General features: G+C 39.7%; 1 protein-coding gene across 1 annotated transcript in view; it reads right to left on the bottom strand.

Annotated features, from left to right (window-relative positions):
- THEMIS2 (thymocyte selection associated family member 2) overlaps positions 1-14,762 on the bottom strand; it is a 52,509-nt gene that overhangs the window by 36,915 nt on the left and 832 nt on the right. The window lies entirely within an intron of this gene.

The following is a 14,762-nucleotide window of genomic DNA, read 5'->3' as shown; positions in this document are numbered from 1 at the left end:
ATCATTGTTGTTTCTGTCACTCAGGCTCCAGATCTAGAGAAGACCTCTTTTCATATCCTCAGCCTCTTGCCCAATTAGTCCCCAAACTCAGCAAGTTCTTCTTCCTCTACCCTTACTTTCCACATCCACAGCCATGACTGCCAATTCTTTAATTCTTTCCTAGGCCATTTCTCCTGTACTAGACACTCTCTCCTTTCCCTCTTGACTCCTTGGGGAACGAGTTCAACTCTCCACTATCTTCCTCTCTTGTATCCCTAACCCCTTATCATATAGTCAATTATCCGGCCAAGTTTCAGCCTTGGATCCCTCGCACCCTTCACTGCCCACACTTCTGCCCTTAGTATTTGCTCCTGGAGGAAACAGGGATCCACTGGGGTTTAATGAGTAGGGGGTGTGTGTTATAATCAGATCTTTGGTTTTAGAAAATCACCTTAGTGGCTAAATGGGTGATGGAATAGAGTGAGGAGGGACCTGAGGCAGACAGACCCACCAGCAGCTACTGCAAATACTGAGTGCTTTGTTTGTGGTTCAAAGGCCTTCATAATCTAGTTTTCCTTTCTAATCTACTTTCACCTAATTCCCCAAGTACTCTTCAATTTAGTGATACCTGCCTCCTGGTTGTTCCTCAAACAAGACACTTGGCTTGACTCCTGGCATTTTCTCTGGAATCCTCTCCCTCCTCTATTCTAACTACTAACCTTGGCTTCTGTCAAGTACCTACTAACTCCCCAGCCCACCCCTCCTTACAGAAGGCCTTCCCCAACCTCTATTTCTAGTGCCTTCCCTCTGTTAATTATCCTGTCCATAGCTTGCTTTGTGTATTATTTGCTTGCATGTTGTCTTCTCCACTAGATTGTAAGTGCCTATCTTTTGTCTCTTTTTCTATCCCTGGCTCTTAGTAGAGTGCCTGGCTCATAGGAGCTGCTTAATAAATATGGATTCATTGATTGGTTGGGCCTCCTCCTGAACACCTACACACATTTTTTGGTCTGGCTTTAAAAGTCCTTTACTAATTGCCCCCACTCAGGAGAGCAGGTCCATTTCTTACTTGCTCACAGAACTTTAGAAAGGACCTTAAAATTGGAAGGGAGCTCTGAGGATGTACAATCTAATTTATACATGGACATATATCTTGACAAGTAGTCATCCAGCCTTTGACGGAGGGAAAAGGTCATTATCCACCTTTGAACAGCTCTAATTAATAGGAAGTTTCCCCCCCCATCATAGGGATAGGAACTAGACCTGTGATTTCTTTGAAATAGGGAATTCCTGGATGAGGAAACTTCCAACAGCAGGTGAAAACATTCTCTGCAAGGTGTAATCATGAAGAGTCACCTAGAGCACTGAGAAGTTAAGTAACTTGCCCAGAGTTACACAGTCAGGAAACAATTTGAACTCAGGTCTTTTGGATCTGGGGGCTGGCTCTCTGTGGACTACTCCACACTATTCATGAGCTGAGATCTACTTCAATGCAACTTCCACCTGTTGTGCCTCGTTCTGTCCCAGTTGGGACCAATCCTAAGAAGTCCGGTCCCCTTTTCTACTGCTAGCCCTATGATATTTGCATTTAGCAGTCAGGTCACCCACGAAATCTTCCTTTCTCCAGTTCCTTTATCAACCCCTTCTATTTCAGCTAAATTAATGTTTGCCATCTTAAATTTTCACTTCTGTCTTTTAATGCGTGGGCCCCCTCTACTCTCCTGTCACTTCTCCTTCAAAACCCACTTCCCCTAAGGGATCCCGCCACACCTCAATAATCCTATGACTTTAATCTATCTCTTCAGCAGCCATACTAATTAGATCCCTACTTCTACTGAGGGAGTGGGGGGAGGAAATTTAGTTGCTGACATGAAATGAACTAATTTTTTTTTCCCTTTGTGGGTTCCTCATTTTGTTAACCTAGATCTGTCAGCATTTCTAAGTTTCCGGTGACCAGAGGCCTCTTCCCATTTTGGGGCCCATCCCAAGAGAGAAAACAGGTTCTTCCATTTGCACTCCCTCCTTCCCAAAGACCCCTCCCCCAAGGGATCATCTGAAAAGCCAGTCCCTCCCACCCCATTTGGGTCAGGGAGCACAAAGCTCTGCACAGTCCAAGGTTTTGATGAATGTTGTACATCCAATGTTAGATACTCCAACACATCCTCACTCACCTGCCAAAAATGACTTCCCTACAGTGCAAGTTTAACTTCTCTCCTCAAACTCCAGTAGCTACCTAATTCTTCTAGGATCAAATATAAACTCTTCTGGTATTTAAAAAGCTTCACAACCTAGTCCCTAAATGTGCACCTTATTACGTGATTCCCCTTCATGCCCTCTATGGATCAGCCAAAGTGGACCATAGACTCTGATTTGTCCCTTCCCTCTTTACGCTGTGGCATTGGCTCTTGAAAGTGGTGTAATAGGCAGAGTGCTGGGCCAGAAGTCAGGAAGACCTGAATTCAAATCCAACCTCAGACACTTATTAGCTGAGTGGCCCTGGCTAAGTCACTTAACGCTGTTTGCTTCAGTTTCTTCATTTGTCAAATGAACTGCAGAAGGAAATGGCAAACCACTCCAGTATCTTTGCCAAGAACACTACACAGTAACAATATGCCTACATATAAGTGTATATTATTTCTCCTGTCAACTCCTTGAGGACAGGGACATGTTCACTTGCTTCTTTGTACTTCCAGTTTCTAAAATGGTGCCTGACTCATAGTAGGCGTTGAATAAATGCTTATTGATTGACACCACCCCTGTCCTCAAAGTAGCTGGGAAAATGACAACAACATATCTTTAGTATTAGTCTAAACAAGTTTAGACAACCAGTACTGAAGAAATTGTAGAAAGGATTCTTGGTTAGCCCATTCTTAAGTCCATTCTCAGTCCTTTTTCAAGGAATTTAGTACCTGAAATAGTCTTGCTCTCCCTCCCAACTCTTGCCCTCCCGCTTGGGGGCTCCAATGTACATGTTGATGTTCCCCTCAAAGTCTTGGCCTTCTAATTCATCAGCCTCATCAACAACCATCACGGTCACCTTTATCCTACCTCAGTTACATAAAGAGAAGCTTAAATCCTTAGAGTTACCATCACCAACAAGAGCTCCAGTTCTATGATCAAGAACTGTGGCATTCCTCTACCTAATCATCACCTTCTATCTTCCCATCTCTTCCTGTGTCTCCCTCCTAAATCTATTTTAACAGATTCGTCATCCTCAGAGTGATCTCCAGATCCTTCACTCCTGTTTCCCCAGATTGTCACCACTGCATTACTTTCACTTCCTTCCCCCATCGCAGTCTTAACTCTCTGGTTAACTAGTTCCAGTATATATTGTTTTCTACTCATGAAACCCTTACCCTTTTGTCCTATTGTCTATCATGCCTCATCAAACCCTCTACTTTCCTCTGAGGTAGAGATGGTCCTTATCCTTGCCAAGTGAAGCTAATAATCATAGCAACTAACAATTACTAGTATTTTATGGTCTGTAAAGTGCTTTACAAATTTAATCTCATTTAATCCTCTCAACCTTGTAAAGTAGGTATCATCATTATTCCCATTTTACATGTAAAGAAACAGAGGCAGACAAAGGTTATCAGTCAATAAGCATTTATTAAGCTCCAATTGTATGCCACACAACGTGCTAAGGAGCTGAGAATACAAAGAAAGGGAGAAAAAAAAAATCAAGTCCCTGCTCAGAAGGGGAAAAAGTGATTTTCCTAGACTTACAGCTAGTAAGTGTCTGAGGTCATAGTGGAACTCAGGTCTTCCTCACTCCCAGTCCAGTGCTAGCTGCCCTTCTCCAGTCATACAATTGATCCCAGTACCTCCCATCTCTTCCATATGGTTGATTCTACCACTATTTCCCCTCTCTCTACATAATCTTCAATTGTTCCTAATCACTGGCTCCTTCCCTGCTGCTTACAAACATGCCTTGGTCTCCTCCACCCCCCCATTCTTAAAAATCCTCTTTGACTCCCACCATTCCCCCCTCACCCCACACCTCTCGATACCACCCTATGTCCCTCTTACCTTTCACAACCAAAGTATTAAGAGGAAAAAAAAATGAAACTGTTTACTCTCATTACTTCCATTTCCTCTTTTTTTACCCATTTCTTGTAAACTGGCTTTTACCTCATCACTTAATTCAAATTTGCTCTCTCCAAAGTTAACTCATGACCTCTTAACTGCCAAATCCTCACTGCTTTTAATGATCCCTTCTTCCCAACATACACACACAATTATTTTGTATTTTTTTATCCCTATACAGGCTGTTTTCTCTAACAGGCTCCTGACAGTTTCTGACACACAGTAGATGCTTAACAAATGCAAGGTGATTGCTTCAGTAAGTCTGCTTCAGGTGCTTAGTAAATGCTCATTGACTCACTGGTTTCTGGGTTACTTTCCTAATCTGAGATTCTTCAATCCTTAAAAACATTGCGATTTTATTTCCTAAACCTTCTGCTCTTTCTTCGCCACTTCCACCACCCAATGAAGATTCCGTTCCTTCATGCCTTAGTAAATTACTTCATTGGCTGCTGTGACCAAAAAAAAAAAATTAACCGAAAGCCAGACTATTTGGCTTGTTAAGAGAACTGGTTTTAGGGCAGTAGATCTGGGTTTAAATTTCCTTAATTTCCTAATCCCTATATAGCTTCAAATAATTTACTTATCCTTTCTAGGACCATGTTCTGATCCATAAGGGTTAAGGTTAGGTTGACCTCTGAGGTTCCTTGCAGCTTGAAATCTGGGATATCCCATAAACCTTTTGGTGATGAACCTCTCAGAGGCTGGTCCTTGGATGCACACAAGCATCATGGCCACCATGGCTGCACCCATACTTGAGGCCTTGATATGAGGATCCCCTCTGAGTGGAATAGGTTTAGTGAAGACTTCTCAGACTGTAATTCTTCTCCCAGGGGTGAGGTAAGACTGAGAGGTTCAAGGTTACAATATTTTTAGAGTGGAATAATTCCATATAAGGATATAAAACTGTGTAGTACATTAGGGTCTCAATGATCAGATGAAACTTAAATAATTTTTCGATGTCTTCATTTCAAAAGGGATTGGTTAGATTTCGCGTCTAGAATGTAAGATCATATGCTCAGCTAATGAGGATAATGGTCAGTAGGGAGGGAGGGAGTTGCGTTAGAGTCTATATATATCATTGCTTCTCCTTTGTCTTCGGCTTTTCCTGCTCCAGGTGAACTGGTACAGGATTGTCCCGCTTCTCGAGAATCGAATAAATCAACTTTCTGTCATCACTTTGAGAGGACTCTGAGTAATTAATTTAAGTAGGGATCTGAGCCATCCCACACACCTCATTAACAAGTATTTATTAAGCACCTACTATTTGCCAGGCACTGGACAAGCTGCTGGGGATACAATAACAAAAATAAAACAGTCCCAGCCCCCCAAGAAATTCTACAAGGGGGACAACACAGATATGAGTATTTATAAATGTGTATAAAATGTGCAACAAGGTGGCACCATGGTGCACAGAGTGCTGGGCCTGGACTGAGGAAGAGTCCTCCTCCTGAGTGCAAATCTGGCCTCAGACCCACCATCGGGCAAGTCATTTAACCCTGTTTGCCTCAGTTTCCTCATCTGTAAAACAGAGATCTGGAGAAGGAAATGATGAAGCATGCCAAGATCTTTCCTGAGAAAACCCCAAATGGGGTCATGAAGAGTTGGACACAATTGAACAACAAATTCTGAAAGTATACCAGGAGACAAAGGTGAAAGCAGAAGTCAAATAAAAGGGATGATGAAGGAAAAAGCTCAGACATCATCTGTTAAACTTTATAAGACTCTACCTACAGGTGAGTCAGCTTTTCTGTGATACAAAACTACAGAACAGGAGGGCACATAAAAAGGTGGAGAGGAAAAAAATAAAGAGGAAATAAGTAATGGACCCTAATCAAGTCAAAGTCTGATAAATTAGGAAAAATAAGTCCTCTAGTCACTCAGGAAGAAGAAAACCCAAAAGAGAATGGCCATTGAAACGGGGAAAGAAAAGAGGAAATCTTGTTTCATTGGCAGGAGAGGGTACTGTGGATAAATGTGCCCATGGCAGAAGAGTCTATAAAGGGAGATAATGAGTATAATCTGCAGTGCTTAGAGAGACCATTCATCCTCTCTTAGGACAATGGAAATCTGAGCTCTGGGGGCAAATGACGTCCAGAAGAGGGGAAGAACATAGACCCAGGGAGAAGATTCCGAAGCAAATGGGGAAAAAATGACCACAGATAGGGCAAAAGTTAACAATGAACTGTACAATCAGGAACATGAGAAGCAATATCCTCTCTATCCTCTCTATCATCTGTGGAAATTAGTATTTCTAAGAGTGCAGTACAAAAAGAAAACGGTAGCCAGTGGCCAGTATCTATTAGGAAATAACACAGAAACTTCAGGAAACCCAAAATAGGTACATAAAAGCTTTAATTCCATGAGAAGTAGAGCGGACCATGCATCAAAGAATAAAAAGTCTATAACAGATAGAAAGAGAAAGATTGATTGGTTGGTTGGTTGTTGTCCTTCATCTTCAAAGAGGACCAAAATGACATCACCATGACAAAGTGAACTTTCAGTGTGTCCCACTGTGGCTCATCAGACCAATATGAGCTTGGACTGCTCTACCACAGGTTGGGCACAGATAGTTCGTGTGGATATTTGGGGTGGATATCCCAAATTTGTGCATCCTGTGTTTACTTTGTGCTGTCTCAATTCTGCTTTGCTCAAAGAGCACAGTACCCTTTCTGATGTGGGCACACCATACTGGGCAAGTCCTGTGCCAGTGTCTCCCATGTTGCACAGTCAAATCCAAAGTTCTTGAGAGACACCTTGAGAGTATCCTTGCATCGTTTCTTCTAGCCACCATGTGATCACCTGCCCCATGCAAGTTCTCCATAAAATAGTCTTTTTGGCAAGTGTACATTTAAGTTTTGCTTAACTTACTAGTTTCTTGTAAACAGGATTAGTTCCTTGTTTACAGGATGTAAAACGTACATCCTGTGTGTAAGGTTGTGACTACAGTTCCCAGTGTATCCACAGCTGCTGTTTCATCATTTTCCTGTCACCACAGGACTTTGACGTATAATTGTGAAATGGTATGGGTGATGTCTTTTGATTCATGGATAAACTGGATTTAAGTGAGGCAGAGTTGCATGAGGTCATCAGCCTCACTCTCTCCTCTAGAGTCATCATAGTCCAATGGCAGGACAGAGCTGGCGATGGCTCAGGATGCAGTGGATGACCTTGATGTCTTCTGTATCTAACCAAGCTCTAGGCTCTCCACATCGCCTGCTTCATCTGCCTTCATGGCCGTTGGAACAAATTGTTCTCATCTGCCCATTCCACCAGATGAAGTCTTCACATGCTTAGGGTAGACACCCCCCTAACTCACCAGTGGGTTTGAGAACCCTTGGTTATCCTCAACCTGGTTTGGCCAGGTTTACTGGGGTGTAGCTGTTGAGCATGCTGCAGCTTCTTGGAGTCACAGGTGAGTTAGGTGAAACAGGAGGACACCAAAGGTGGAAAGAGCCCTGAAAAGGGCTCAGCAGCCATCACACCAAAGGTACCAGTCCTCCCAGAACACACCCCTACACCCCATAAAGGGAAAGATAATAATAAAGAGAATGAAGACAAGGAATCCTTTTTAGAAAAAAGCACAGAAAATTAATAAAAACAAGTTGAAGAGGTAGAGGAGACGAGGATGTCGCCTGATTACTTATCTAAGAAGGGGAAGATCTAATTAACTAGATAAAAGGAAGAAATAAAAAGGAACTAATGAGTTAAGCAAAACTTCAAAACTAGGGAAAAGGGTACTACATGGGAGTGAAGGAGCTGCAGGGTGAGGAAAGAAGAATCGGTGGCAACAGGGTTGCTTTAAAGTAGACTAAGCTAAATATCTGAAGAGACAAAAGTACTATGATTACAGAGGAAGAGAGGGAGAAAAATCTAATTTGGAAAAGAAAAATCCCAATATTATATTATTATTGGGATTATTATATCCCAATAAATGGTGGAAAATATAAACCTAGCCCTCATAATATTAAATGTGAATGGACCCACTAAAACAATGATATAACAGACAAGAAAACAAAACCTTACAATATGTTGTTATAAGAAATACATTTTAAAAACAAAGATATACACAGAATAAAAATAAGGAATTGGAAAAAAATTATTATACATTATCCAAAAAAGCAAGAATCGCAATTATGCTAATCATGCACAAATATTCACAATCTAAAAAGAGATAGGCAAGGAGACTACATTAATGCTGAAAGAAACTGTGTACAACAAACCAATATCAATATTAAATTTATATAAGCCAAATATCTTAGCATTTAAATTCATAAAAGAGATTACAATTACAAGAACACATAGATGGTGGATATTATTATAGGAGATTTCAATATCCCTCTCTTGGTTTTGGATAGGTCCAACAGAAAGAGAAACAAAAAGAAAATACAGAATTAAACAAATTGCTGGAGAAACTAGACTTATAGTGTCTTCTAAATGGGACTGCTAAAAATATACATATTCTCAGCATCATAGGAAACTTTTACAAAAATTGATCATGTATGTGGGCACAGAGATATTGCAAACAAATATAAAGAACAGAAATACTAACTATATTGTTTACAGACTATAACTAAATGATAAAAACTGTAATCAAGTCAGGTATCACAAAAAAAAGACAGACACAAATGAAAAATTTAGGGATGAAATCCTAAATAATGAATGGATTGAAGAATAAATCATAAAAACATGTATTAGGTGAAAGAAAATGAAAATAATGAAACAAAATTACAAAATTTCTGGAATGCGGCTAAAACAATAATCAGGGAAAAATAATATTCCTACAAACATACATAAATAAAATAGAAAATAAGGAGATTAATAAACTGAATATATTTTAAGAATTAGAAAGGCAACACATAAATAAACCTAAAATAAGCACAAATTTTAAAAGATATTAAGGAATAGAGAAGACCTAGATAAACTGGACATCCCTCCCCCTCAAAAAACTATAGAAATGATAAATAAAACTAAAAGTTAATTCTTTGGAAACACGAATAAAATTGATCAGTCTTTTAGCCAACCTGATTAAAAAGGCTTGGTCAAATCAACGAGCAAATAAATAAGGTAAAAATCACAAAACCAGAAGAAATCAAAATAATTATCAGAATTAATATGCAGTTATATGCTAACAAAACTTTGAAAACAAAAGAAATAGAGAAATAGTTTAAAAATATAAAATACTCAAATTTATAGAAGATCAAATAGATCTTAAATAAATAGAACTAGTTATAAAGGAACTACCAAAGAGGAAAAAAAAAACAACTCTTCTTCTCTTGATTAATAAGAGAATTCTGTCAAACTTTTCAAAAACAATTAGTATCAATGCTAGACAAATTATTCTCAAAAGCTGATAAAATACTGGATTCTCCTTATGTCCCATCTAAATGTATACATCATCTTAATATTAAAGATCATACTGTTAAAAATTTAGAAGAAAAACAAATTACAAACTTCTCACAGCTATAGGTAGGAAATGTATTCTTAACCAAACAAGGGAAAGAGACAATTTCAAAAGATAAAAGAGATAACTTTCATTATATAAAACTGAAAAAGTTCTAAACAAGCAAAATTAATGCACCCAAGATGTCAGCAGGCAATAAATAATTATTAAGCACTTACCATAAGTCAGGCACTGTGCTAAGTGCTGGGTATACAAAAAGAGGAAAAAGGCAGTCCCTGCCCTCAGGGGCCTCATAGTCTAATGGCGGAGACAAGAAAACAAGCTACATAGGAAAAATAGGAAGTAAAAGAGGGAGGGTAATAAAATTAAGAGGTATTAGGGTAGAAGATAGGATTTTAGTTGGTACTTGAAGGAAAGCCAGGCATGCGGGACAACTAGAAAAAATTCTCAGAGCCAAGAAATGAGTGTCTTGTTTGTGAAACAGCCAGGAGGCCAATGTCATTGGATTGAAGAGTACATGGTGGGGAATAAGGTGTAAGAAGACTGGAAAGGTAGGAGGGGGTTACGTTGGGAAGGACTTTGAACACCAAACAGAGGATTCTGTATTTGATCCCGAAGGCCAGTGGAATTTTATTGTGTAGGGGGTTGATAAATGGTCAAACCTGCAATTTAGGATCATCATTTTGACATCTGAATGGAGGATGTACCGGAGTGGGGAGAGACACCCCCATTCCTTTGCAGAGGTAAGAGGTTCACAGTGTTATAAATTGCATATATTTTCAGACTTTTTCAATGTATCCTTTAATTGTAGTAGATTTTTTTCCTTCTTTCTGTCTTTTAAAAGATAATCTTTGTTATACAGTATGGCCATCTGGTATGAAGAGATAAAGGAATATTGGGGGACATTATGGTGAAGGAGAATAATGAAAATAAAATAAATACTCATTTAAAACAAAAGAAGGGATAATTGGCAACTTTGAAGAAAATAGTTTCAGCTGAGTGAAGTTGGAAGCCAGACTGCAAAAGGTTTCAGAATGAGGGAATAGGAAATGACAGCACTGAAAGTATTTCCTTTTTCAACTAAGGGAAAGAAAAGACATAGCTTGCAGGGATGTTAGTAGGGTCTAGTGAAGGGTTTTTTGTTTTGTTTTGTTTCCAGGATGGGTGAGACTTGGGCATTTTTTAAGGCTGTAAAGAAGGAAGCAGTTGGAAGGGTAACATTTGAGATGGGGAGGGATGATTGAATTGAGGATGCAATCTCCTGGAGAAGATGGAAAGGGATGGGATCAAGTGCATGGGGAAAGGGGTTGGCCTTGCCAAGGATCATCGCTCTGTCATGGACTGGTAGAAAAGAGGAGAGAGAGGGAGGTGATGTCAAGGGGTTTTGATATGAAAACAATGAAGGAGAGGAAGGTCATGACTTCAATTTTTTTTTTTCTTCAGTAAAATAAGAGGCAAAGTCTTCCATTAAGATGGAGGAGGGGAGAAGGAAGATATGGAGAGCTAGATGAGGGAAGAGAAGGTTCTGGATAACTTCTGTGGGTAGCAAGATAAGGAATCAATTAGGGAGAAATAACGCCTTGAGGTAGCAAAGTCCTTGTAGAGGCTGAATAATGTGAATTTGTGATGTTCCCCCTCCTCCTCTTCTCATTAGGAGGTTTGACTGAAGAGGCTTTCCCCAATCCTTGGGATTTCGAGGTATCAATAGGATTCCAGATCTAAAGTTCTGGTGCTTTGATTTAGGATCTGGATTATTACAATAGCCTCCTACTTGATTCTAATCTCTCTCTTTTCTTTAGTCTACCCAGTACATGCCTTGCAAGGAATCTGACCATGTGATCCCCATTCACAAAACAAACAAACAAAAAGTCCCTTCAGTGGCTCCTATTTCTCTCAAATACTCAAAGGGGTCTCATTGATTTGAGAGTTCTCCCTAATGATTGGATTGTAATCTATCTTCTAGAGCCCACATGAGGAGGGCACAGACATCATAGAGATTAAGCAGGGAACTGAGTGAAGCACTGCTCCTGCTTTGACCATCAGAGCCACGACGTCCACTGAGCCTTTTACAACAAAACAGTTTCAAATGTCCTTGGCACTCAAAACTGGGGTGGGGTTAGCTAGGCCATAGGATCATCAGCTCAAAAATTTTGACTATTTTGAGGAGGCACCAGAACCAAACCACAGACTCTTGGGGAACTAAGGCAATGTTTGTGGGCTCTGAGTTCTCACAAAACCCTGCACTTATCAGCACTGTCCAGAGTAGAAGTGACTTCCCCTCATCAATTCTCACCCCTGCCCTAACACCACACTCAGAATCAGCCTTCCTTCCTTCTTTCACATGATTGCAAGAAGCAGGTACCTGTGTTTTTGTTGAAGTCACAACTATCAGACTCTATCAGACTGGGAAAGTCCGATAGAAAGTGGAGGATATTGGGTGGAAACTAGACTGGATGGGTACCTTGGCTCCCACTGCTTTCACTTCCCTTAATGATCTTGTCAGAGATGCTGTGGAGGGGATTTCTGCAATGGATAAGGAGTGAGAAAAAAAGGCTTCTGGGGTCTCTTCCAGCTTACAGAGTCTATAAAATCACATCAAGCGAACCTGCAACATATCCAAAACAGAACCCACCACCCCACTCCTCCTTCCCAGTTTCTGGAGAAGGCACTAACAGCATCCTCCTAGCCTTCCAGGTTCCAAACCTCAACACCATGCTTGACTCTTTGCCCTCCCTCACCCCTCAACCAGTCATCAAGTCTTGTTCATTCTAACTCAAGTAACCCATCACCGAACATTTGTTAAGTACTTACTTATGTGCCAAGCCCTGTGTTCTACACCTCTCCGATCCATACCCTTCTTTTCTCTTCACTCTTATACAAATACTCATACTCACACTCAGACACTACCCTAATTTAGGATCTAGATTATTACAATAGCTTCCTCATCGGTCTACTATCATCCGATCTCTCCCTTTTCTTTAACCCAGTCTACCTAGTACATGCCTTGCAAGGAATCTGACCATGGGATCCCCATTCACAAAGCAAACAAACAAAAAGTTCCTTCAGTGGCTCCTATTTCTCTCAAATACTCAAAGGGATCTCATTGATTTGAGAGTTCTCCCTAACGATTGTAATCCATGTATCTTATCCTGTCTCTTTTTCATGTCTTCCCATAAACTCATCACAGGGGGTTTACCCAAGGTGTTAGGGGCCTGCCTCAGTTTCTCCTGAGGCTGAGACCAGTGGAGCGCTCTATTCTCCTGTCATCCCTCCTCACTGCTAGCGACCAGCCTAACTTTTCCTATCATACAATCTCATGATGATGTTTTCATCCTATCCTTCTAAATTTCTCGCTAGTATTTCACCACTATCATTCACACCGAATGTCTCTCCATTGCCCTCTTGTGGTTCCCATTTTAATTTTTCAGAGGCAGGTGTATTCCGTGTTTCACTGTCATATAACAACTAGCAGAATATTATTATTAAAGGTAGACCTTTCATTCCATTATTGATAGGCAAAGGATATGAATATGTAGCTCTCAAGAGAAGAAATAAGAACCATTGGTTGCTGAGTAATTTTCATTCATGTCTGACTCTTTGAGATCCCATTTGGGGTTTTCTTGGCAAAGAGACTGGTGGGTTTGGCATTTCTAGATTGACAACCACATGAAAAAATGCTCCAATTCACTAACATTTAGAGAAATACAAATTTAAGCAACTCTGATGCAAAGCTATGAACTGACCCAGATGTTGTGGAGAGAATTTGGGAACTATGATACTAAACCATGCATGCCCTTTTATCACTATTAGGCCTACACTCCAGAAAAGGTCAAAGAAAGACGAAAAGGTCCTATATTTACAAAATGATTTACAACACCTCTTTTTTTGTAGTGACAAAGGAAACTAAGGGGATGCCAATCATGTGGAAAACTGCTGAACAAATTATGTCATATATATGTAATGGAATACTATTGTAGTATAGGAAATGATGAAAGGGGTTTCAGAAACCTGGGAAGATTGATATGAACTGATGCAGAACGGAGTAGAACTGGAAGAACACTTTCTATCGTAACAATATTGTAAAAATGAACAATTTTGAAAGACATCAGAATTTTGATCAACACTACAATCAATCATGATTACAGAGGACAATGTCACCCACCACTTGACACAGAGATAATTGACTAAATACATAGGAGAAATATGCTTTTGGACATTACCAATATGGAAATTTGCTTTGCTTGACTGACTCATATATATATTTTTTTGTTTTTTGGCTTAAATGTTTCACTGAGTGGGAGGGAAAAGTAAAGGCTTGATAACTGGAAAAAAATTACAAATAGATAGACCTTTGCTTTAATGGGAATATTGAGGAGTTTTGCAATTTCTTAAAAGCAATCCAGACCATTTTGTTCCTCATTAAACTGGGCCTGACATGTTCATCTGTACTGTCAGTTCCAGAGATACACTCTGAAAAACAAGCTCAACAGGGTATTCTTTCCAATGCATGTTGAAATCTAGGCAACAGGCATTCATAAAACTCCTTGGTCCTTCCTGCGAGTACCTGCATAGGCTGAACTCCTATGAATCTCTTCCAAGAAGTACTATATTCTGAGATTTGATGCAATGTGGTAAGCTAGCAGGAGAATTTAGAGGCCTCACCATCCAAAAAGAATCCCTTTTTGAGTTTCTCCCCCCTTCACAGTGATGAATACCTTTGCTGAACAGACATCTCCCTATTTAATGCTTCTCCTGATGTTTATCCTCAGAGGGTTATTGAACAGGGTCATTTGTTGCTATACCATCCAAGGAATTTTAAATAATTTTGATGGATGGGCAGAGGGATGTGCTGGTAAATATTCAATAACTAGCCCAAGATAACACAATAAGTTTTATGTTTAAATTACATTTTTAACATTTTCTCCATCACTTTCTCAAATCTAGACAGTCACAAAACAATAAATCGGGATAGATTTGTGGCATTTGCTGATTTCCAAGGTGTACATGCTTATCCTGAAAATTTAACAATTAATTCTTGAGAACCTGTATGAGCTAGCTCCAGTAAATGCCTAAATAGGAAACACCTTACTTTATAAGAGTTTGTAAGGCAGTATTTTATTCTGCTGAATCAAATGCTTTTTAATAGTCAACAAATGGTACAATGGAAGCTTATACTCTCTGCATTTTCCCGTTAACAGTGAAACAGTAAAGATGCAGTAATTAAGTATCATTTGTGAAAGCCTGATGGTGACTTATTAACATCCTCATTGAAGATATCCTCAATTTGTGTAGAGGA

Source organism: Notamacropus eugenii, chromosome 5 (genome assembly GCF_028372415.1).
Source record: "Notamacropus eugenii isolate mMacEug1 chromosome 5, mMacEug1.pri_v2, whole genome shotgun sequence".
NCBI classification, from domain to species: domain Eukaryota; kingdom Metazoa; phylum Chordata; class Mammalia; order Diprotodontia; family Macropodidae; genus Notamacropus; species Notamacropus eugenii.
This window is presented reverse-complemented; position numbering and strand designations above follow the sequence as displayed.